This window comes from Canis lupus, chromosome 33, assembly GCF_003254725.2.
Source record: "Canis lupus dingo isolate Sandy chromosome 33, ASM325472v2, whole genome shotgun sequence".
Lineage (NCBI taxonomy): Eukaryota > Metazoa > Chordata > Mammalia > Carnivora > Canidae > Canis > Canis lupus.
Window position 1 is genome coordinate 25,199,708 of NC_064275.1, and position 24,692 is coordinate 25,224,399.

The 24,692-nt window shown below is 40.3% G+C and overlaps 2 protein-coding genes across 10 annotated transcripts in view; one reads left to right on the forward strand and one right to left on the reverse strand.

Annotated features, from left to right (window-relative positions):
• The window catches only part of GOLGB1 (golgin B1), a 97,524-nt gene extending 80,343 nt beyond the window's left edge, over window positions 1–17,181 (reverse strand). For 5 of the 9 annotated variants that reach the window (XM_035709852.2, XM_035709849.2, XM_035709854.2 and 2 more), the window contains exon 1: window positions 17,005–17,181. The gene's annotated coding sequence lies outside the window, so the exon portion shown is untranslated. Of the gene's footprint in view, window positions 1–16,410; window positions 16,600–17,004 lie in introns of all 9 variants that reach the window. The other 4 variants (XM_049105512.1, XM_035709848.2, XM_035709847.2 and 1 more) reach the window with 3 other exon arrangements.
• EAF2 (ELL associated factor 2) overlaps window positions 1–24,692 on the forward strand; it is a 189,162-nt gene that overhangs the window by 49,825 nt on the left and 114,645 nt on the right. The window lies entirely within an intron of this gene.

Below are 24,692 nucleotides of genomic sequence, written 5' to 3' on the forward strand. Positions count from 1 at the left end.
CATCCTCATTGCAGCATTACTCACAATAGCTAAAATATAGAATCACCTAAATGTCCATTGGTAAACAAATAAATAAAATGTGTCACATATACATACATAATGGAGTATCATTCAACCCCCCCCCCCAAAAAATGAACTCCTGTCATTTATGAGAACATGGATGAACTCTAATGCTAAGTGAAATAAAGCCAGATATAGAAAGACAAATACTGCATGATCTCACTTAAGCTGGAATCTAAAAAAGTCAAACTTGGAGACGCAGACAGTAAAATGGTGGTTGCCTGGGAAAAGTGGGTAAGGGAAATAAAGAGAGGTTTGTCAAAGGATACAAACTTTCAGTTATGCAGGATAAATAAATTCTGGAGGCCTAATGTATAACATGGTGACTACAGTTATTAGTGTTGTAATATGCCTGAAATTTGTTAATAGAGTACATCTTAAATGTTCTTACCACATACACAAAAGGGCAATTATGTGAGGTGATAGGTATTTTCCATTTTTTAATTAGCTTGAGATAAAGCTCAAAAATAATAATGACCTCAATAAAGCTCAAAAATAATGACAATAAAAAAATAATGACAATATCCACTTCCAATATAAATGTATTCATAACAAAAATAGCTATCTATAAATTGCTAAATTTTTATACACCATTTAACAGCATAGTAGAGCACAACAGTAAGTATATGATGGAGATATGTATCATATTTACTTGCAAACTTTGCTGAATGCAGGCATGTTTTCTTTGATTTGAAAGAAAACAAATACCTCTGTTCACCTCCCCCCCAGTAGAAAAACCCAGAAATGAAGGGGAAATTCAAGAAATAACTGAAAAGTTTTAAAAATCATTTTGGAAATGAAGACAAAACTAAAAAATTTTAAAAATAGGAAAATGAATAGTCATAACAAATCATACATAAGGAAAAAAAACAAAGTAAAGATAATTTTACAAATCAAAAAGAAATTATCCATAAGCTAAGCATGCAACTACCTTATGACCCAGCAATTTGACTTCAGAGAAAAGAAGTCTTAAGTTCACACAATAACCTATACATAAATGCTCACAGTAGCTTCGGTTGTAAGAACCCAAAACTGTAATCAGCATAGAAGTCCTTTCAACAAGAAAATGGTTAAACAAACTATGGTAACATATATACCACAGAATACTACACAGCAAAAGCAAGCAATAAAAAAGAAATCAGGAGAAAGTGATAAAGATTGATGATGAGCAATGTGGACAGTCGAATTCCCTGAAGAAGAAAAGCAGAGGGGGAGGAGCAAGATGGCGGAAGAGTAGGGTCTCCAAATCACCTGTCTCCACCAAACTACCTAGAAAACCTTCAAATTATCCTGAAAATCTATGAATTCGGCCTGAGATTTAAAGAGAGACCAGCTGGAATGCTACAGTGAGAAGAGTTCGCGCATCTATCAAGGTAGGAAGACGGGGAAAAAGAAGTAAAGAAACAAAGGCCTCCAAGGGGGAGGGGCCCCGCGAGGAGCCGGGCTGAGGCCGGGGCGAGTGTCCCCAGGACAGGAGAGCCCCGTCCCGGAGACGCAGGAGCTGCACCGACCTTCCCGGGCGGAAAGAGGCTCCAGGGAGGTGGAGCAGGACCCGGGAGGGCGAGGATGCCCTCGGGCTCCCAGGGACAGTAACAGCAACTGCGCGCCCAGGAGAGTGCGCCGAGCTCCCTAAGGGCTGCAGCGCGCACGGCGGGACCCGGCGGGACTGGCGGGACCCGGAGCAGCTCGGGGGGCTCGGGCGGCGGCTCCGCGGAGGGGGCTGCGCGGCCCCGGGAGCAGCTCGGAGGGGCTCGGGCAGAGGAAGAGGCTCCCTGCAGAGGGGCCTGCGCGGTTCCAGGAGCAGCTCGGAGGGGCTTGGGCGGCAGCTCCGCGGAGGGGGCTGCGCGGCCCGGGAGCGCGAATCCACCAGCGCAGGCCCCGCAGCACTGGGCGCCGGGACACAGCCCAGGATCCCGCCTCCCCCGGGACAGGCAGAGGCCGGGAGGGCCCAGGACAGCGAGGACGCTCCTGCTCCAGCTGAGCAGATCAGCGGCCCCGCCCGGAGCCTCCAGGCCCTGCAGACGGAGTTCCTGCCGGAGCTGAATCCAGGTTTCCAGAGCTGCCCCGCCACTGGGGCTGTTCCTCCTGCGGCCTCACGGGGTAAACAACCCCCACCGAGCCCTCCACCAGGCAGGGGCACAGCAGCTCCCCCAACTGCTAACACCTGAAAATCAGCACAACAGGCCCCTCCCCCAGAACACCAGCTAGACGGACAACTTCCAGGAGAAGCCAAGGGACTTAAAGAACACAGAATCAGAAGATACTCCCCGGTGGTTCTTTTTTGTTTGTTTGTTTTTGTTTTTGTTTTGTTTTGCTTTTTGATTTGTTTCCTTCCCCCACCCCCTTTTTTTCCCCTTTTTCTTTCTCTTTTTCTTTTTTCTTTTTTTTTCGTTTTTTTTTCTTTTTCTTCCCTTTTTTTTTTCTCTTTCTCTTTTCTTTCCTTCTTTCTCTCCTCTCTTTTTCTCTTTTTCCCAATACAACTTGCTTTTGGCCACTCTGCACTGAGCAAAATGACTAGAAGGAAAACCTCACCTCAAAAGAAAGAATCAGAAACAGTCCTCTCTCCCACAGAGTTACAAAATCTGGATTACAATTCAATGTCAGAAAGCCAATTCAGAAGCACTATTATACAGCTACTGGTGGCTCTAGAAAAAAGTATAAAGGACTCAAGAGACTTCATGACTGCAGAATTTAGAGCTAATCAGGCAGAAATTAAAAATCAATTGAATGAGATGCAATCCAAACTAGAAGTCCTAACGACGAGGGTTAACGAGGTGGAAGAACGAGTGAGTGACCTAGAAGACAAGTTGATAGCAAAGAGGGAAACTGAGGAAAAAAGAGACAAACAATTAAAAGACCATGAAGATAGATTAAGGGAAATAAACGACAGCCTGAGGAAGAAAAACCTACGTTTAATTGGTGTTCCCGAGGGCGCCGAAAGGGACAGAGGGCCAGAATATGTATTTGAACAAATTCTAGCTGAAAACTTTCCTAATCTGGGAAGGGAAACAGGCATTCAGATCCAGGAAATAGAGAGATCCCCCCCTAAAATCAATAAAAACCGTTCAACACCTCGACATTTAATTGTGAAGCTTGCAAATTCCAAAGATAAAGAGAAGATCCTTAAAGCAGCTAGAGACAAGAAATCCCTGACTTTTATGGGGAGGAGTATTAGGGTAACAGCAGACCTCTCCACAGAGACCTGGCAGGCCAGAAAGGGCTGGCAGGATATATTCAGGGTCCTAAATGAGAAGAACATGCAACCAAGAATACTTTATCCAGCAAGGCTCTCATTCAAAATGGAAGGAGAGATAAAGAGCTTCCAAAACAGGCAGCAACTAAAAGAATATGTGACCTCCAAACCAGCTCTGCAAGAAATTTTAAGGGGGCCTCTTAAAATTCCCCTTTAAGAAGAAGTTCAGTGGAACAGTCCACAAAAACAAAGACTGAATAGATATCATGATGACACTAAACTCATATCTGTCAATAGTAACTCTGAACGTGAACGGGCTTAATGACCCCATCAAAAGGCGCAGGGTTTCAGACTGGATAAAAAAGCAGGACCCATCTATTTGCTGTCTACAAGAGACTCATTTTAGACAGAAGGACACCTACAGCCTGAAAATAAAAGGTTGGAGAACCATTTACCATTCGAATGGTCCTCAAAAGAAAGCAGGGGTAGCCATCCTTATATCAGATAAACTAAAATTTACCCCAAAGACTGTAGTGAGAGATGAAGAGGGACACTATATCATACTTAAAGGATCTATTCAACAAGAGGACTTAACAATCCTCAATATATATGCTCCAAATGTGGGAGCTGCCAAATATATAAATCAATTATTAACCAAAGTGAAGAAATACTTAGATAATAATACACTTATACTTGGTGACTTCAATCTAGCTCTTTCTATACTCGATAGGTCTTCTAAGCAAAACATCTCCAAAGAAACGAGAGCTTTAAATGATACACTGGACCAGATGGATTTCACAGATATCTACAGAACTTTACATCCAAACTCAACTGAATACACATTCTTCTCAAGCGCACATGGAACTTTCTCCAGAATAGACCACATATTGGGTCACAAATCGGGTCTGAACCGATACCAAAAGATTGGGATTGTCCCCTGCATATTCTCGGACCATAATGCCTTGAAATTAGAACTAAATCACAACAAGAAGTTTGGAAGGACCTCAAACACATGGAGGTTAAGGACCATCCTGCTAAAAGATAAAAGGGTCAACCAGGAAATTAAGGAAGAATTAAAAAGATTCATGGAAACTAATGAGAATGAAGATACAACCGTTCAAAATCTTTGGGATGCAGCAAAAGCAGTCCTAAGGGGGAAATACATCGCAATACAAGCATCCATTCAAAAACTGGAAAGAACTCAAATACAAAAGCTAACCTTACACATAAAGGAGCTAGAGAAAAAACAGCAAATAGATCCTACACCCAAGAGAAGAAGGGAGTTAATAAAGATTCGAGCAGAACTCAACGAAATCGAGACCAGAAGAACTGTGGAACAGATCAACAGAACCAGGAGTTGGTTCTTTGAAAGAATTAATAAGATAGATAAACCATTAGCCAGCCTTATTAAAAAGAAGAGAGAGAAGACTCAAATTAATAAAATCATGAATGAGAAAGGAGAGATCACTACCAACACCAAGGAAATACAAACGATTTTAAAAACATATTATGAACAGCTATACGCCAATAAATTAGGCAATCTAGAAGAAATGGACGCATTCCTGGAAAGCCACAAACTACCAAAACTGGAACAGGAAGAAATAGAAAACCTGAACAGGCCAATAACCAGGGAGGAAATTGAAGCAGTCATCAAAAACCTCCCAAGACACAAGAGTCCAGGGCCAGATGGCTTCCCAGGAGAATTTTATCAAACGTTTAAAGAAGAAATCATACCTATTCTCCTAAAGCTGTTTGGAAAGATAGAAAGAGATGGAGTACTTCCAAATTCGTTCTATGAAGCCAGCATCACCTTAATTCCAAAGCCAGACAAAGACCCCGCCAAAAAGGAGAATTACAGACCAATATCCCTGATGAACATGGATGCAAAAATTCTCAACAAGATACTGGCCAATAGGATCCAACAGTACATTAAGAAAATTATTCACCATAACCAAGTAGGATTTATCCCTGGGACACAAGGCTGGTTCAACACCCGTAAAACAATCAATGTGATTCATCATATCAGCAAGAGAAAAACCAAGAACCATATGATCCTCTCATTGGATGCAGAGAAAGCATTTGACAAAATACAGCATCCATTCCTGATCAAAACTCTTCAGAGTGTAGGGATAGAGGGAACATTCCTCGACATCTTAAAAGCCATCTATGAAAAGCCCACAGCAAATATCATTCTCAATGGGGAAGCACTGGGAGCCTTTCCCCTAAGATCAGGAACAAGACAGGGATGTCCACTCTCACCACTGCTATTCAACATAGTACTGGAAGTCCTAGCCTCAGCAATCAGACAACAAAAAGACATTAAAGGCATTCAGATTGGCAAAGAAGAAGTCAAACTCTCCCTCTTCGCCGATGACATGATACTCTACATAGAAAACCCAAAAGTCTCCACCCCAAGATTGCTAGAACTCATACAGCAATTCGGTAGCGTGGCAGGATACAAAATCAATGCCCAGAAGTCAGTGGCATTTCTATACACTAACAATGAGACTGAAGAAAGAGAAATTAAGGAGTCAATCCCATTTACAATTGCACCCAAAAGCATAAGATACCTAGGAATAAACCTCACCAAAGATGTAAAGGATCTATACCCTCAAAACTATAGAACACTTCTGAAAGAAATTGAGGAAGACACAAAGAGATGGAAAAATATTCCATGCTCATGGATTGGCAGAATTAATATTGTGAAAATGTCAATGTTACCCAGGGCAATATACACGTTTAATGCAATCCCTATCAAAATACCATGGACTTTCTTCAGAGAGTTAGAACAAATTATTTTAAGATTTGTGTGGAATCAGAAAAGACCCCGAATAGCCAGGGGAATTTTAAAAAAGAAAACCATATCTGGGGGCATCACAATGCCAGATTTCAGGTTGTACTACAAAGCTGTGGTCATCAAGACAGTGTGGTACTGGCACAAAAACAGACACATAGATCAGTGGAACAGAATAGAGAATCCAGAAGTGGACCCTGAACTTTATGGGCAACTAATATTCGATAAAGGAGGAAAGACTATCCATTGGAAGAAAGACAGTCTCTTCAATAAATGGTGCTGGGAAAATTGGACATCCACATGCAGAAGAATGAAACTAGACCACTCTCTTTCACCATACACAAAGATAAACTCAAAATGGATGAAAGATCTAAATGTGAGACAAGATTCCATCAAAATCCTAGAGAAGAACACAGGCAACACCCTTTTTGAACTCGGCCATAGTAACTTCTTGCAAGATACATCCACGAAGGCAAAAGAAACAAAAGCAAAAATGAACTATTGGGACTTCATCAAGGTAAGAAGCTTTTGCACAGCAAAAGATACAGTCAACAAAACTCAAAGACAACCTACAGAATGGGAGAAGATATTTGCAAATGACATATCAGATAAAGGGCTAGTTTCCAAGATCTATAAAGAAGTTATTAAACTCAACACCAAAGAAACAAACAATCCAATCATGAAATGGGCAAAAGACATGAACAGAAATCTCACGGAGGAAGACATAGACATGGCCAACATGCATATGAGAAAATGCTCTGCATCACTGGCCATCAGGGAAATACAAATCAAAACTACAATGAGATACCACCTCACACCAGTGAGAATGGGGAAAATTAACAAGGCAGGAAACAACAAATGTTGGAGAGGATGCGGAGAAAAGGGAACCCTCTTACACTGTTGGTGGGAATGTGAACTGGTGCAGCCACTCTGGAAAACTGTGTGGAGGTTCCTCAAAGAGTTAAAAATAGACCTGCCCTACGACCCAGCAATTGCACTGTTGGGGATTTACCCCAAAGATACAAATGCAATGAAACGCCGGGACACCTGCACCCCGATGTTTCTAGCAGCAATGGCCACGATAGCCAAACTGTGGAAGGAGCCTCGGTGTCCAACGAAAGATGAATGGATAAAGAAGATGTGGTTTATGTATACAATGGAATATTACTCAGCTATTAGAAATGACAAATACCCACCATTTGCTTCAACGTGGATGGAACTGGAGGGTATTATGCTGAGTGAAGTAAGTCAGTCGGAGAAGGACAAACATTATATGTTCTCGTTCATTTGGGGAATATAAATAATAGTGAAAGGGAAAATAAGGGAAGGGAGAAGAAATGTGTAGGAAATATCAGAAAGGGAGACAGAACGTAAAGACTGCTAACTCTGGGAAACGAACTAAGGGTGGTAGAAGGGGAGGAGGGCGGGGGGTGGGAGTGAATGGGTGACGGGCACTGGGTGTTATTCTGTATGTTAGTAAATTGAACACCAATAAAAAAAAAAGAAAAGCAAAGTTACAGGAAAAAAAAAACACACACACACACACAAAAAAGCATAATTGGAGAACACTTAACTAAAATTTTAAATTTCTGAAGTTTGAAGCTACATATTGAAAAAGGCTGCTATGTAACAGAGAATATCAACCCAGAACAACCAACAAGACATTCCAGTAAAATTAATGGACTTAAAAATTATCCATTAAGGGGATCCCTGGGTGGCTCAGCGGTTTAGCACCTGCCTTCGGTCCAAGGCATGATCCTGGAGTCCCGGGATCAAGTCCCACATCAGGCTTCTGCATGGAGCCTGCTTCTCCCTCTGCCTGTGTCTCTGCCTCGCTCTCTCTCTCTGTGTCTCTCATGAATAAATAAATAAAATCTTAAAAAAAAAAATTTATCCGTTAAGATTTAGGCCAAAAGATCATGTCACGTAAATTTTTAAAAAAGGAAATAAGACTACCCTCAGACTTTTCAACTGAAATATTTTTGCCAGAAAAAAACTGGAGTTACAGATTTGAGATATTCAAGGAAAGAAAATGTGAGCCAAGGATTTTATTTTCAGCAAAAATGACCTTCAGATATAAAAAGCACAGAAAGCATGCAAGAAAATTCATGCAAAATTTTCCCATGAGCCTTTCCTAAGGCATCTATTAAAGAGAAAGCTTGAGACAATTAAAATGACTAAAGAACCATCATCATAAAAACTGGTGGTAAGCACTAAATATATAGTTACTTGTAGAACTAAGACTGGGACAGAGAGAACATAATACTTAATAATTACATACTCTGACCATATATGGGACTACCATAGAGAAAAATGGAAGATGTAAGTAACATATGCAAAAAAAACTTTTTAGAACTGTTTTTCAATAACCAAAATCACTGGTGGTTGTATCAGTATTGTTATTCCTTCACAATTGTGTGTCACGTGGAATTAAAGTAAATGAGCTGTATGGAACCAGAAAAGACCCTGGATAGCCAGAGGAAAGTTGAAAAAGAAAACCAAAACTGGTGGCATCACAATTCTGGACTTCAAGCTCTATTACAAAGCAGTAATCACCAAGACACTATGGTACTGTTACAAAAACAGACACAAAGATCAATGGAAGAGAATAAAGAACCCAGAAATGGATCCTCAGCTCTATGGTCAACTTATCTTTGACAAAGCCGGAAAGAATACCTGATGGGAAAAAGAGTCTCTTCAACAAATGATGTTGACAAAATTGGACAGCCACATGCAAAAGAATCAAAATGGACCATTTGATCACACCATATACAAAAAGGTTCAAAATGGATAAAAGACCTAACTGTGAGACAGGAATCCATTGAAATCCTACAGAACACAGGCAGCAATCTCTGTGACTTCAGCCGCAGTAACTTCTTACTAACCACATCTCCAAAAGCAAGGGACACAAAGGCAAAAATGAACTATTGGGACTTCATCAAGATAAAAAGCGTTTGCACAGCAAAGGAAACAGTGGACCAAACCAAAAGACAACCTACAGAATGAGAGAAAATTATTTGCAAATGACTTATCAGATAGAGGGCTAGTATCCAAAATCTATAAAGAACTTATCAAACTCAACACTCAAAGAACAAATAATCCAAGAAATGGGCATAAGATATGAACAGACATTTCTCCAAAGAAGACATACAATGGCCAACAGACACATGAAAAAATGCTTAACATCACTTTGTATCTGGGAAATACAAATCAAAACCACAATGAAATAAATACCACCTCATACCACTCAGAATGGTGAAAATTAACAAGTCAGGAAACGACAGGTGTTGGCAAGCACATAGAGAAAGGGGAACCCTTGTACACTGTTGGTGGACATGCAAGCTGGTACAGCCATTCTGGAAAACAGTATGGAAGTGTCTCAAAAAGTTGAAAATAGAGCTACCGTATGACCCAGCAATTGCACTACTGAGTATTTACCCCAAAGATACAACTGTAGTGATCCGAAGGGGCAACTGCACCCCAATGTTATAGCAGCAATGCCAACAATACCCAAACTATAAAAAGAGCCCAGATGTCCATCAACAGATGAATGGATAAAGAAGATGTGTGTGTGTGTGTGTGTATACACACACACAGACACACACACAAAATGGAATACCACTCAGCCATCAAAAAAAATGAAATCTTGCCATTTGCAATGATGTGGATAGAACTAGGGAATATTATGCTAAGTGAAATAAGTCAATCAGAGAAAGACAGCTTTCATATGATCTCATTCATATGTGGAATTCAGGAAACAAAGGATCATAGGGGAAGAGAGGAAAAATAAAACAAGATGAAATCAGAGAGGGAGACAAACCATAAGAGACTCTTAATCATAGGAAACAACTAAGGGTTGCTGGGCGGGGAGTGGAGGGATGAGGTAACTGGGTGATAGACATTAAGGAGGCACGTTATGCAATGGGTATTATATAAGACTGATGAATCACTGACCTCTACCTGTGAAACTAATAATGCATTGTTAATTAATTGAATTTAAATACAATTTTAAAACTTTAAAATAAATTTAATGAAATTCTAAAAAGATTTTTGTTGATTACTCTCTATGTTATATAATTGATTTCTTCTAGAATATGCATTAGATGAAAAAAAAGAACATGTATTAAAAGTATTACACTTAGGGATCCCTGGGTGGCGCAGCGGTTTGGCGCCTGCCTTTGGCCCAGGGCGCAATCCTGAAGACCTGGTATCGAATCCCACGTCGGGCTCCCGGTGCATGGAGCCTGATTCTCCCTCTGCTATGTCTCTGCCTCTCTCTCTCTCTGTGTGTGTGTGTGACTATCATAAATAAATAAAAATTTTTAAAAAATCACTACTGTTAAAAAAAAAAGTATTACACTTAATATGTATCAAATATATACTGATTGCCTAATAAACTTTTACTCAGACTAGGAACAACAGCAAAAAAATATGATAATAAAAAAATAAAGTGAGCAATTAACAGGCATAGTAATTCTATCAGATTTTCAGTATAAAATAAGGAAATACAGGTATAAAACAAGAAATTAAGAACCTCAAGATAAAACCTGACCTTGAATTTGAATTGAAAGTATCAGTATGGGGATCCCTGGGTGGCGCAGCGGTTTGGCGCCTGCCTTTGGCCCAGGGCCGATCCCGGAGACCCGGGATCGAGTCCCACGTCGGGCTCCCGGTGCATGGAGCCTGCTTCCCCCTCTGCCTGTGTCTCTGCCTCTCTCTCTCTCTCTCTGTGACTATCATGAATAAATAAATAAAATCTTTAAAAAAAAAAAAAAAAAAAAGAAAGTATCAGTATGAACTTACAAGGTATTTTACCTTAGTACATCGATTTTCTTAGCTCTGTCCACTGAAAAGGCTTAAAAATAATGACAAACTGAGAAGCAGTGAACATCCCTAATGCTATACTGAGGTATTTCAATACTATTTCTCATTAAAAAAAATTTTTTTTAATTGAGGAGGTTCTCTGGACCAAAGGATCAAGTGAGTTTCCAAGAAGAATTTGAATTGCAATGTATTGAAACCAATGAAAAATATTTAAATTCCAAGTTCATAATATTAAACTAGTCATCATCTAAGTATCTTGAAAACTAGCCAAGTCAAGGATTTATCTGGTCTTTTCTATTTGAACTTTATCATTCAGGAACCAAAGAGCAGATATGGGGATCCATCTCCTCATAAATTATTCAGCTAATAAATGAAAACAAGATGGTAGACTTGGAATATTTAGTCTACTATTTTGCATCTCCTTCTGAAATCATGGATGTAGACACTGAGAATCAACAGCTGATAACAACAAAAAGAACAAACCCAGACATTATGAATCCTCTGATGAAAGAATATAACACCACCTATAATCTTGGCAGAGATCAAACCTCAGTGAGAGGAAGTCTCTGAATCCAGCTGCCAATTTTCAGGAAATGCAAAGGACACAGGAATATGCTGAATTGCCCCATGATAGTAAAATTCTGAGAGTGTCAAAAAGTCTAGGGTCTTCCACAGAAATTGAAAGGAAAAGACTTAAGAGATACCAAGTTTAAAAACGGGAGGTGGGAGAGGAAAAGATTCATATTGGGTGATAAAACCAGAGAGAAACCACAGGGAAGTGATAACAATGAAAAGAAGGAAAGCAGGTGGAGGAATTTCTCAGATGACTAACTAACAAAGGCAGATTTCTTGACCTCATGGTTACTGTAAGAATGCTCACCTCCTAACAATTCATTAAACTATGTATTTTTGGTGTGCTTTTTTGTACTTGAGTTTTCTTTTACACTAAAAAGGTTTTTTAAAAAATCAATTACTAGCTAGAGGGAGTTACTGGACTTAACTCTTGGATTGATCACATACCATGACCTATAAATATCTTAATCACTGGCTATTTTCCACGATTTTCACTTCAGATTCTCCAACCAACCTCCAACCCTCCTCTATCATAGCCCTGCTGTTTGCACCCACACTTTCTCCTCTAAGTAGTTAGTTTGGATCCTAGTAGCTACTGCTACTATCTTTAGGGCTAAATAGAAAAGTACTGGGATTTCAGACATTCTGGCAATGTTCTCAATTTTAAAACCACAGACCCTTTAGAGAAATGTACAACTTATCATGTGTAGGCAAACATATGCACATATGTACATAACCAAGGTGGTATGTCCTAAATAAAATCTTTTGTATATCACCATTAGCCAAGAATATTGTAATGGTTATGTAATGTCTATTGGGAAAGTATTTTTTTCATTTTCAATTAAATATACAATTAAAATCCTGGATGTCTTCTCAAACTAAGACTCCATCTTCCTCTCTCCCCACCACTGGAATCCAACACTACCATGCATGAGATTCTGATTCATCGTCCCTAGGAAGGTATGTCTCCACCAGCATCCTACTGAAAATTACAGCACATGAAGGACACATACAAATGAACATAGGACAATGATAATATTAATGGTAACAATTGTTGAGCAATATGTACCACTTTATATACATTTTTCTATAATCCTCACAAAATCTGCAAGATCAATGTTACCATCATCACCATTTTAAGATAAGGAAAACGGACACTCAGAGCAATTAATACATTTCAAAGTCTGTCCACTAAATGAGCATTACGGAGTAAGATAAAAAGCTCCTCAAATGAAAAGTGGGTTACTTTTCTCACACAACTGTTTAAAAATAAGTATATTTGAAAAAAAGAAAAAAGATTCGTATTCAGGATGTACCATTTCAGGTAAAAGTAAAGGAGTTTCTCATAGATTGATTCAATAATCCAAGAGGTCCATGAGAGAGTAAGTACTATAGTGGAAAGAACAGCAAATCAGGAACCAGAAACTGAGATTTCAGTTCTGGCTCCCAAAAAAGAGGCTGTACTCTGCTAAGTAAGTTAATTTACCGTTTCCTCATCTTCAAATGAAGAAGGGTGACAAGAAGCACTCTAATGACCAGTATTATGACTCCATGATTCAAGAGTGATTTGTATAGCTGTTGACATAAAAGAAATAATATGGAAATGTAATTGGAAAGGGCATCTCAGGCACATTTAAGTGCCTTAGGTAGTTCAAAGGTTGAGAACTTGAGAACAAAAGAGACACTAAGTTGTCATGCTTAAGCTAAATGAAAAAGGATGGATATCCCTGTCGAGGCTCACTGTAGGACAGAAATGGGCAAATGTATATATAAAAATTAATAAAGGGAAAATACTTATGTTCACAGTAATAAATTCACGTCAGAAATATATGTAACTCTTGGACAAAATGCTCTTACTACTGTTTCATAAAGCACCAGAATCATGAGTAGCAACATGGAAAAAGAAAAAAATAAAAGGTTCCATGCCAAGGCCAACCTTCAATAAAACACTTAGGCAAATAAAACAATCTTCCAAAGTCAATGCTGGCTCCACCTTCCACAAACGCTGCCACAGGATCTCGACATTAGTATGCTGAGGTGGCACCTGGAATTTTAGAAGTATTATTTTCTCATAGTCTTCACTGCTTGCTATAAATAATTATCTTGAAAATACCTACTTGGCATGAAGCATAATGCTGGGAGACACAAAAATGTAAAAAGAAAAAAAAAAGCATGTCCCTAGCCACAGAGAATTTAGTACAAAGGAAATAACTGAAGACACTGAAGACAGTGCATGCCTGGGTGCACATCTGTTTGCTTTGCGATTTAAATCACATCTTCCCACAAAAACAACACAAAATGCTGAGCTCTCCAAGCCACTCCTCAAATTTATTTAATGTATACTTGGTTGAGCCTCAGTAGTTTTCTTTAATTCTCAATCAATTTAAAAACAGAGCTGAGAGAGAATGGTACTATATAGTGGGGAAAAAGCATATCTAATATTATGACATATTTTATAATTATGAAATTAAAAGATAATTTTCATGACAAAAACAATTTTCATTAAAAAATTTAGAAGTAAATGGTAGCTATAATTTATATAAGCACCACTATACACTAAGTTCTGTTTCAACAGCTTTGCATATAAAAATTTAATCTATCCTCATTACTTTTTTTTATTATTAAAACAACCCCAACAAGGAGGCACTATCAATATCCTCAGTTTTAGGATGAGTAAACTGCAGCATAAGGGAGATCCTATAATTTGACTAGTCACAGAGCTCCACAAAGCTTCTTGGCCAGTGGAGATATACAAAAAAGATAATCCATTTTCTCATGTAACCTCATCACATTCTTCATTGGGGCGGAAAGCAGAGCTGGGGTCATGAGAGCACTCATATACTTATACATACTTACAGTTCTAGAAGTACTCTTTTTTGACTACAGAAACTAAAATAAAATGATTCAGGGTGATATGGCCCAAGAATCCCACGTTTATACCACAGACAGGTTCGCACAAGGACACAAGGATATAAGTACATGGATGTACAGCAGTGGTTGTGATTGCCAATAATTGAATACAATCCAATGTCCACCAATAGGGGACACACTAAATACATTTTAATATTTCTATGAGGTAGTTTAATACTCATGGATAGAGAAAAAATATCTTATAGTATTAAGAGAGAAAGAAAAGTAGAGAATGGTTAAGTGTATCATGATTCCACTTGAGGGAGAGAAAAAGGAAGAGGATATATAAGTGCTTGAGTATCATCAGAAAGTTTCTTACAAAGAAATAAATTCTCTACAGTGCTTTACTTCTGGGAAGTGGGAAATGGGGGAAAAAAGGAGAAAGATATATTTTTTTATATTATATCCTTTTGTATTGAATTTCATTTTACCAAACGTATTGCTGATTTTTACGTGGCTTAATTAAAAGTATAGCATTACAGAGCCTAACCTTTTATATACTGGTTCCTAACAACAGACTGGCATATAATGATCGGAGGTGCGATGCATTCCAAATAATTTATTCTTGGTATTTAACCAAGAGAAGTTTATGAATGATTTATTATTTTTATGAGTAAAATCAATATCCCTTTAACTAATCCATTAATGCAAAAAGGGGAAAGGGAGGGGGCCTCTAAGAGTCAAGCAGAAAGGGGGAAAAAATTATCTCTTAAAGATGATTTTTAGGAGGTTCTATCCCAGAAGAACCTCAAAAAAAGAAAAAAAAAAAGTTCACCCATCCAGCCTGAAGGTCCTTAGAAATGTAAACAGCCTTCTTGTAAATTAAGTAAACGACTTTATGTGGTCCCCAAATTGGGTTGGGAGTGTCTAGAGTGTAGGCAGGAATTTTTTTTTCATCTTTTTAAATTCGATCTTGTAGGGCAGCCTGGGTGGCTTAGCGGTTTAGCGCCGCCTTCGGCCCAGGGCATCATCCTGCAGATTCCAGTTCGAGTCCCACGTCGGACTCCCTGCCTGGAGCCTGCTTCTCCCTCTGCCTGTGTCTCTGCCTCTCTCTCTCTCTCTCTCTCTCTCTCTCTCTCTGTGTCTCTCATGAATAAATAAATAAAATCATAAAAAATATGATCTTGTATATAACATTTACTGTGCTATGTACACCGTTATCCATAACTAAATATATTTGGGATATGCTTGCTCAAAAATGTTTTACTAATAGCTTTTGCAAAAAAAAAAAAATGTTTGGGAACTACAGATGTGGTCACATGTCACGCAGGGAAGACAGGCGCATTATTTAGATGTTCATCCCCCGGTCATAAGGGATGAAAACGGAAAAGCCCTGAAACGATCGGTGTATAAGATTTGCAACTTTTTAGGCCTCTTCAACTTTTCCTGTGTCTATTCCACGACCAAAGCTTGCCATTTCCAACTTAACCTAGGTCTGACTCTTCATAGTCATTCTGAACCGCAGAGATTTAGTTACTTTATGTTTCTGGAAAGGCCTTCTTGGGCCTTTCTCTGAGGAGTTCTCCACTGCCATCTCTCAAAGAACTGTAAGGCTCTTTTATTTTTTTTTTAACCTTTTTTTTTTTTTTTAAAAGATTTTATCTATTTGTTCATGAGAGAGAGAAAGAGAGAGAGAGAGTCAGGCGGAGGGAGAAGCAGGCTCCATGCAGGGAGCCCGATGGGGGGGACTCGATCCCGGGACCCCGGGGTCATGCCCTGGGCCGAAGGCAGATGCTCAGCCGCTGAGCCACCGGGCTGCCCTCTAAGATTCTTCAAAAGCTCAGAAAGCTTCCAACTACCGCCACAGGCCCAAGGACTGTCCCAGTGACTCTAAATATCCCTGCCCCTCACCTAAGCCGTCCTGTCACCACAGACCAACTGGAACTCCTTAAATAAGTCAGACAACTACATTCCTCTTTGGTCAGGGGACTCAGCCTCCCGTCTCCCCGACACAGCCCTCCCCTTCAGCAGAGGGGCATCCTCCACACCACCAAATCCACTGCTCTTTCCTCCAGAACTTTCTTCGGGGTTTGGTTTCTTCTAACGGCCCGCCCACCTCTGATTCCTGGGAGGGTCGTGCGGATGGCACCGCCGAGCTCGTTCCGGTCTCCGAATCTCGCCAGCACGTCCTTACGCAGGATCGTCTGACAGGCCCCCTCTGGTGTTCTATCCGTCGTCACCGTTTTCTGTCATCTCCGCCTTCCAGAGCTTGGACTCCTTTGGGTCCCGCCTCCCTTTCCGGAAACTAAGTTTGTTTAGGGCCTGAGCGCCGCGGGGGGTGGGGGTGGGGGAGGGGGAGGGGCGGGCAGGTTCTCCCCGACGTCAGCCTGCTGCGTACCCGCGGCGGCCTCAGCGAGGCCGAACTGACAGGACTGACCAGACGGCCGTCTCCGTCGCTCCCGGAGAAGAAACGTCCTGGGCAAGGGGCGGGCCGCGCGGGGAGAGCCCACGAAGCCCTGCGACGGGGCCCGCTTGCTTGTGAGCAGCCAGAACTAGGCCTGGTGGGTTGAAGGGAGGCGTGTGTAGGGCCGGATCCCGGACGGAATCGGAAAGAGGAGCGGGCAGGGAGGGGACCCGAGAGTGGCCGCTTCGGCGGCGGCCCCCGCGGACGGGGGTGACCGTTAAAGGACTCAAGGAAGGGAGGACTCACCTGGGAGAGCGTGCGGCCGGAGGCACCGGGGGCCCCCTCCCAAACGCGAGCCACGTCAGCTCGGGAATCCCGTGCGCGGCACCTACCGCCGCCGCGCCCCGTCAGGGGGACTCAACCACTCGCAGTCGGGACGGAAGACGGGATTAGGTCCCGCGACCAATCAGGGCTATCGGCACGGCGTTACCACGGAGACCAGGCACGCCTTGTTTGTAACTAACCCATCAACAATGACGGAAGCCAATCAGCGCCGGGAAATGCTCGGCTTCCTCAAAGAAAGAGCCAATCAATGGCCTCTAAACAGCGGCGGAGGGGCGGCGCAGACGCGAGCGAGTGCCCCGGAAGAAGATCCGCGGAGTAACCGGAAATGCCTGGAGGGCGTGCGTGCGTGCAGCGGCGGGGGTCAGGTGTTAAGCCGTGGGAAGGGGAAGCGACTGGGCTGCTGGGGGGGCGGGGCTCCGGTCTCCCTGCAGTGTGGACGGTCCTTGAGCCGGGTTACGGCGGGCTTGGACTTTAGTGGAGCCCCCGTACTGCGGGTACCAGGTGTTACAGGATTGTTTGGATGAGCTGTTGCAGAAGGGAGTGGGGGTAGGGGGCTTGCTCTTAGAATCAGCGAGGAAGGAGGTCGTCTAATGCGATCTTTCCATTTTTACTATGAAAAATGAGAACCGGGTTAACAAAATTTTTTTTAAATTTATTTTTCATGAGAGACAGAGAGAGAGAGAGGGGGGCAGAGACACAGGCAGAGGGAGAAGCAGGCTCCAAGCAGGGAGCCCGACGGGGGACTTGACCCCGGGTCTCCAGGGTCACGCCCTGGGCCTAAGGCAGGCGCTAAACCCCTGAGCCACCCGGGCTGCCCACTTTGCCACCTTTTGAATCTTTGTTTTCTCCCCACTACATTATTACGAACAAAAGACAGGAATTTTTATCTTTTGGTCTCAGCTGTATTTACAGGTCCAAGAATAGTACGCGGTAGGCCACTCAGTATCTTTAGAATCTAGGAAGTACATTCGATTATCACCATTTTATACTGGATAGAATAAGGTTTGAAAAGATTAAAGAATTTGCACAAATTCACATAATGAGGGGCAGAGCCAGGATTTGAAGTAACTATCAAGGGGTGTCTGGGTGGCTCAGGGGTTTAGCGCCTGCCTTCCACCCAGGGTGTGATCCTGGAGGCCCCAGATTGAGTCTACATCGGGCTCCCTGCATGGAGCCTGCTTCTCCCTCTGCCTCTCTCTCTGCGTCTCATGAATAAATAAATAAAATAAAATAAAAATGAAGTAACTATCAAATGCCAAAGCTGCAGTACTGCATCAGTACATCATATTCTCACATTGCTGACTACCAGTACCCAGCAAAGCCTGGATCAGTGCAACCACCAGTCTTCACTTGTACCTTCAAAGTGCAGCATGTTGCAGGAGAAAATTTAACGTATTTTACATACTCAGTTTCCAACTTCATCCTCAGCATACTCCAAATCTTTTGTGTGTACTCAGCTTCCTCCCCCATTTCCCACAACAGTTATTCAAACTTGGGACGGCCTAGGTGGCTCAGTGGTTGAGTGCCTGCCTTTGGCCCAGGGCATGATCCTGGAGTCCCAGGATCAAGTCCCACATCAGGCTCCCTGCGTGGAGCCTGCTCCTCCCTCTGCCTATGTCTCTGCCTCTCTCTCTCTCTCTCTCATGAATAAATAAAATCTTTAAAAAAAAATAAAACAGTTATTCAAACCTTTAACACCCTCCTCACATTCGGAGCAGATAGATGAACTTCTGTCTCAGAGAAAATCAAAACCATCTGCTTGGGGTCCTATTGAAATAGTTACTCCCTTACACAAACATTGTCTTTCTCCTTACTTCCTTGTTTCCACATTCAGCCTTAGAACAGATCTAGTTTTAACATAATGAAATCTTCTTAGAGGAGAAGAGATTAGAAAATTGTCTGTATCTTAAGTAGATCTTAGGGCCCTGCATTTCATTCTTGGGTCAGCACAGACTGGGTCATTCAGTGAGAACTACAGTGAACACTAGGAAAATGAAGGTATAATACTGGGTGGAGGTTAAAGAGCTAAACAGGTTTTTTTTTTTAAAGAGCACTGAAAGACTGGAAATAATTTAGAATGCAATTTAATGGAAGCAGTTTAGGCCCTGAGAGAATTCAAGAAAATAAAAGATAATTAGGAGTTGACCCATCAGATAAGAGGGAAAAGAGCAGTGGAGGCAAATGGAGCAGCATATGCATGGACTAGGGAATGACATGAATAATTTGAACTGGTGGACAAGAAGTGGATCACGAAGTAGTGTGTGATTTTTTTTTTTTTTTGTGGAAGGGGTTTGGATATTCTGAACACTAGAAGCTGCAGAAATCCCAGATGCCTACCATCATTCAGTTATTTATCCCTTATGGAGTGACCATTCCTCAATTAAGAGTGCAATGAAAACAAGTTGGGAGATGGAAATATCACATCCTCTCTGATTTACTGTTGCCCAATTCCCTCTTGGTCTTCTTTTTTCCAGTTCTTTCTTCCTCATTCTCACCTTCCCTTATGCCAAATACAAACTTATCCTAAAACTTTCATACAGCCTCATTTATTAATGTATTCTCCAACCTGAGGGTAATATCTTCAACAGAGTACATGTTCAATAAATAATTGTTAAATGAACAAATGTTTAAATTCATAAGAATCTGATGTATGACTATACAAATAAATGTTAAAATCTGAGAGATAAAAACAATTTCTTGAGAAATATAAACTTTAGGATATATAAATATATACACAAAAAATATAAAATCAATTACATCAATCAACGCAAAAAAAAATTGACAAAATTCAACAGCCATTCATTCCAAAAAAAAAAAAAAAAGTCTCAGAAAACTAGGCATAGAAAGGAACTGACTCATCTTGATAAAGAGCATTACAAAAACCCACAGCTAACATCATTCTTACTGTTTAAAAATTTTTTTTCTTTATTTTTCCCCCTAAGATTGGGAACAAGGCAAGGGGGTCTTCTCTCAGCACTCCTATTCAACATTTTACTGTAATTTCTCTCTACTATAAAACAAGATATACAGATTGGGAAGAAATAAAACTGTCTATTTGCAGAACATGAGTGTACATATAGAAAAATCTCTAATAAACTACAAAACAAAAAATATAAAGCAACAACAGAAAAAAATCCACATCTGGAACTAATAAATAATTACAGTAAGGTTGTAGGATAAAGGGTTAATGTACAAAAATCAATTGCTTTTGTGTATGCTAGCAATCAACAATTGGAATTTGAAATAAAAAAACAATGGTATTTAGCACTGAAAGAAGGAAAGACTTAGGCATAAATCAAATAAAACATGTACAGGATCTATATGAGAGAAGCCCTAAAACTGATGAAAGAAATGAAACACCTAAATAAATAGAAACATTTCATGTTCATGGATAAGAAAAGTAAAATTGATCTATAGATTCAACATCCAAATTGAAAGCCCAGCAAGTTATTTTGTGACTATAAAAAAAAAAAATCCCACAACTAATTCTAAGGTTTACAGGGGAAGAAAAATCTGGAGTAACCAACACAATACAGAATAAAGGAGAAGAAGTTGAAGGAGATGTGAGGGTAGAAAGAGGAAGACAAAACTGGAGGACTGACTCTAGCTGACTTCAAGACCTACTATAAAGCTATAGTAATCAAGACAGTGATAATGGAGAAAGAAGAGATCAACAGAATAGAGAGCCCCAAAATAGACCCACACAAATACAGCAACTGAGCTCTGATGAAGGAGCAAAAGCAATTCAATGGAGAAGTATCTTTTCAGCAAATGGGGCTGGAACAAATTAGATACCCATATGCAAAAAAAAAAAAAAAAAGGATATAGACACAGACACCTTTCACAAAAATTAACCCAAATGGATCACGTACCTAAATGTAAAACGCAAAGCTGTAAAAATTTTAGAATATAAGAGAAAATCTAGATGACCTTGGATTTGGCAATGACTTTTTAGATACAACACCAAAAGCATGGTCCATGGGAGCCTGAACTGGGGTAGGGGGTGGTGACCTGATAAGTTAGACTTGATTAAAATGAAAATCTTTTGGAAAACTGGGCTAAGAGAATGAAAAGACAAACCACATACTGAGAGAAAATACTTGCAGAACACATACCTGATAAAGGACTAGTATTCAAAATATACAAAGAACTAGTAAAATTCAACAATAAGAAAACAATCCAATTAAAAAGTAAGCAAAACTTCTAAACAGACACCTCACCAAAGAAGATATACAGATGGAAAATATGCATATAAAAAGATGCTGAATATCATACGTCACTAGGAAACTGCAAATTAAAATGGCAATGAGATCACCACATCCTTACTAGAAAGGCAAAAATTCAAAACACTGGCAACATCAAATGCAGACAAGGATCACTGCTGGTGGGAATGCAAAATGGCACAGCCAGTTTGGAAGACAACTTGGCAGTTTCTTATAAAGCTAAACATAGACTTACCATACTATTCAGCAAACATGCTTCTAGATATTTACTCATATTCGGTGAAAACTTACATCTACACAAAAACTTTCACGTAAATGTTTATAGAAGCTTTATTTATAATTTCCAAAACCTAGAAATAACTAGGATATTCTTCAATAGGTGAGTGGATAAACTATGGTACATCCATACAATGCCATATCATTCTGTGATAAGCAGAAATGAGCATTTAAGCCACAAAAAAGACATGAGGAAACTTAAATGTGTATTACTAAATGAGAGAAGTCAGTCTAAAACAGCTATATACTGGATGATCCGACAATATGACAATCTAAAAAGGCAACACTAGAGATAGTAAAAAGATCAGTGGTTGGCCAAGGGTTTGGGGGGACAGGAAGGAATTAACAGGTGGAGCACAGGGGGATTTTTTTAAGGCAGTGAAAATATTCTGTATGATACCATAATGGTGGATACATGACAATTTGGATACATGACAATTTTCAAAACCTGTAGAATTATATAACACAAAGAGTTAACTTTAATGTAAACTATGAATTGTAGTTAATAATGTATTGGTATTTGTTCATCAATTGCAATAAAGGTACCACACTAAGGCAAGATGTTAATAAAAGGAGAAATTACTGGGTGATGAGAAGATGGGGGGGCAAGTATGTGAAACTGTATCTGTTGATTTTTTTATACATCTAAAATTACTAAAAGAATAAGGAGGGTGTGTGTGAAATTTGAATTTAAAAAATAGAAAAAAACTGACAGGCCATTACCATAGAGAAAAAATTGAGAAGTTATTCATTTTTCTTGAAATAAGTATACTTTTCAGCCCAGATAGTTTTACAGGGAAATGCTTTTGGGATTTTCAATGAACAGATACTTCCTACGCTAGATAATCTACATAGATTGTAGAAATGGGATGCTTCCTAGCTAATTTTTTAAAACTAGCATAATTCATACAAATACAGTGTATATATATATATATATATATATATATATATACACACATACATATATATGGAATATATAATGGAATGTTACTCAACTTTAAAAAAGAATGTGATCTTGCCATTTGTGACATGGATGGACCTAAAGGGTATCATGATAAGTGAAATAAATCAGAGAAAGATAAATACCATATGCATTCACTTGTATATGGAATCTAAAAAACAAAACAAATGAATAAACAGAAAGCAGAAACAGACCCAACAATACAGAGAACAAAATGGATGAAAGGGAGTAGGAGGTACAGGCTTCCAGTTATGGGATGAATAATTCATGAGGACAAAAGGTCCAGCATAGGGAATATAGTCAATGGTATTGTAATAGTGTTGTATGGTGACAGATGGTGCCTACACCTGTGGTAAGCATAGCATAACATAGTTGTTGAATCACTATGTTGAACACCTGAAACTAATGTAACATTTTGTGTCAACTATACATCAAGTAAAAAAACCTAATTAAGGTTTTTAAAAAGTCTTTAATTATGATTATCTTTGTTATTACTACTTCTCTTCCTCCATATTTATTATAGCTGAAGCTACTATTTACAAAAATAAAAGTACTAGATAATAGGCTATTTTCAAAGGAGCTTCATGGGGACTAGGAGAGAAGGAGGGTCAAAGCCACAGTGGGCAAATCAAGTGTTGGTTCAATAGCAAGGCCACTGGAACTAAGAGTCGAGTTAGAGCCGTGGAACCAGGACAGCCTTTCCAGAGTCCAACATGAGCCAGTGTTTAGAACACTTTCTGCAGTCTCTTCCTTCTAATCGAGGCCAGTTAGCAAAAGAATGTTGCTGAGTACCAACTGCAGCTGTTTAGGGCGGAGGCATTCAGCAGCCTGCATCAACAGCTGAAACTGCTTGATGATGTACAGACCTATCACACAGCTGGTCTCTGTGGGTTATATTTAAATACGGTCATCAAATTAAATCCTCATTAATCAGGATTCCCTAGGGATGAAGTAAAGTATAAATTATGAGATTTGAATTTTGTATGAAAATATCTGTTTATACTTGCCCCAACAGAGCACTGGGTCCTTATGGATTATGTTCCCCTACATTAGCAAAAATTCCAGAAGGATCCCGTGTTTGATCCCGACCAAACACCCATACTCAAAACCTAAGAAAAGATAATTCCTCTGTATTTCCTGGCACTCATAGGTAATGAGTCATGAGTGTCTTCTTTGGGAAGTACAGTATACCTGTCTATGCTTCAGTGTCCATCTTTTAAGTAGGACTGGCCTGCCTACAGACTGCATCTGCAGACTGGTGTCCCACCTATGCTGAGGACACAGGGTTGCTCCTCTGTGAATTGTTTGGGATCGAGACACCTGGGTGGCTCAGTGGTTCGTTGAACGTCTGCCTTTGGCACAGATCGTGATCCTGGGGTCCTGGGATCGAGTCCCGCATCAGGCTCCCTACAGAGAGCCTGCTTCTCCCTCTGCCTATGTCTCCGTGTCTCTCTGTCTCTCAATAATAAAGAAATAATGGGCAGCCCCGGGTGGCTCAGCGGTTTTGCGCTGCCTTTAGCCCAGGCCCTGATCCTGGAAACCTGGGATGGAGTCCCACGTCGGGCTCCGTGCTCGGAGCCTGCTTCTCCCTCTGCCTGCGTCTCTACCTCTCTCTGTGTGTGTCTCTCATGAATAAGTAAATAAAATCTTTTAAAAATAATAATAAAGAAATAAAATCTTAAAAAAGAAATAAGAATAAAAAAGAAAGAAAATCTTAAAAAAAATTGCTTGGGATCTGTTCTTGTATGCCAAGGAGACCAATAAGACATGGAGTACAGGGCAGCCCGGGTGGCTCAGCAGTTTAACGTGGCCTTCAGCCCAGGGCCTGATCCTAGAGACCCAGGATAGAGTCCCACGTCGGGCTCCCTGCATGGAGCCTGCTTCTCCCTCTGCCTGTGTCTCTGCCTCTCTCTGTCTCTCTCTGTGTGTCTGTCATGAATAAATAAATAAAATCTTTAAAAATTTTTCTTAAAAAAGACATGGGGTACATTTCAGACCATTTGTCAATAGTCATTCTTTACGCAACTTCACACAAATTGATTCCTAGCAACAGATGTCAGAGATGGCTCTCTATGGGAATCAGAACTTTTGTTCTTCTGACATTCCTCCTGGGAGTGTTGGCACTCCTGATTAGGCACTAGACCCTGGACAGACTGAACTGGCTTTAGGAAAACTGAGACCAGATCTGA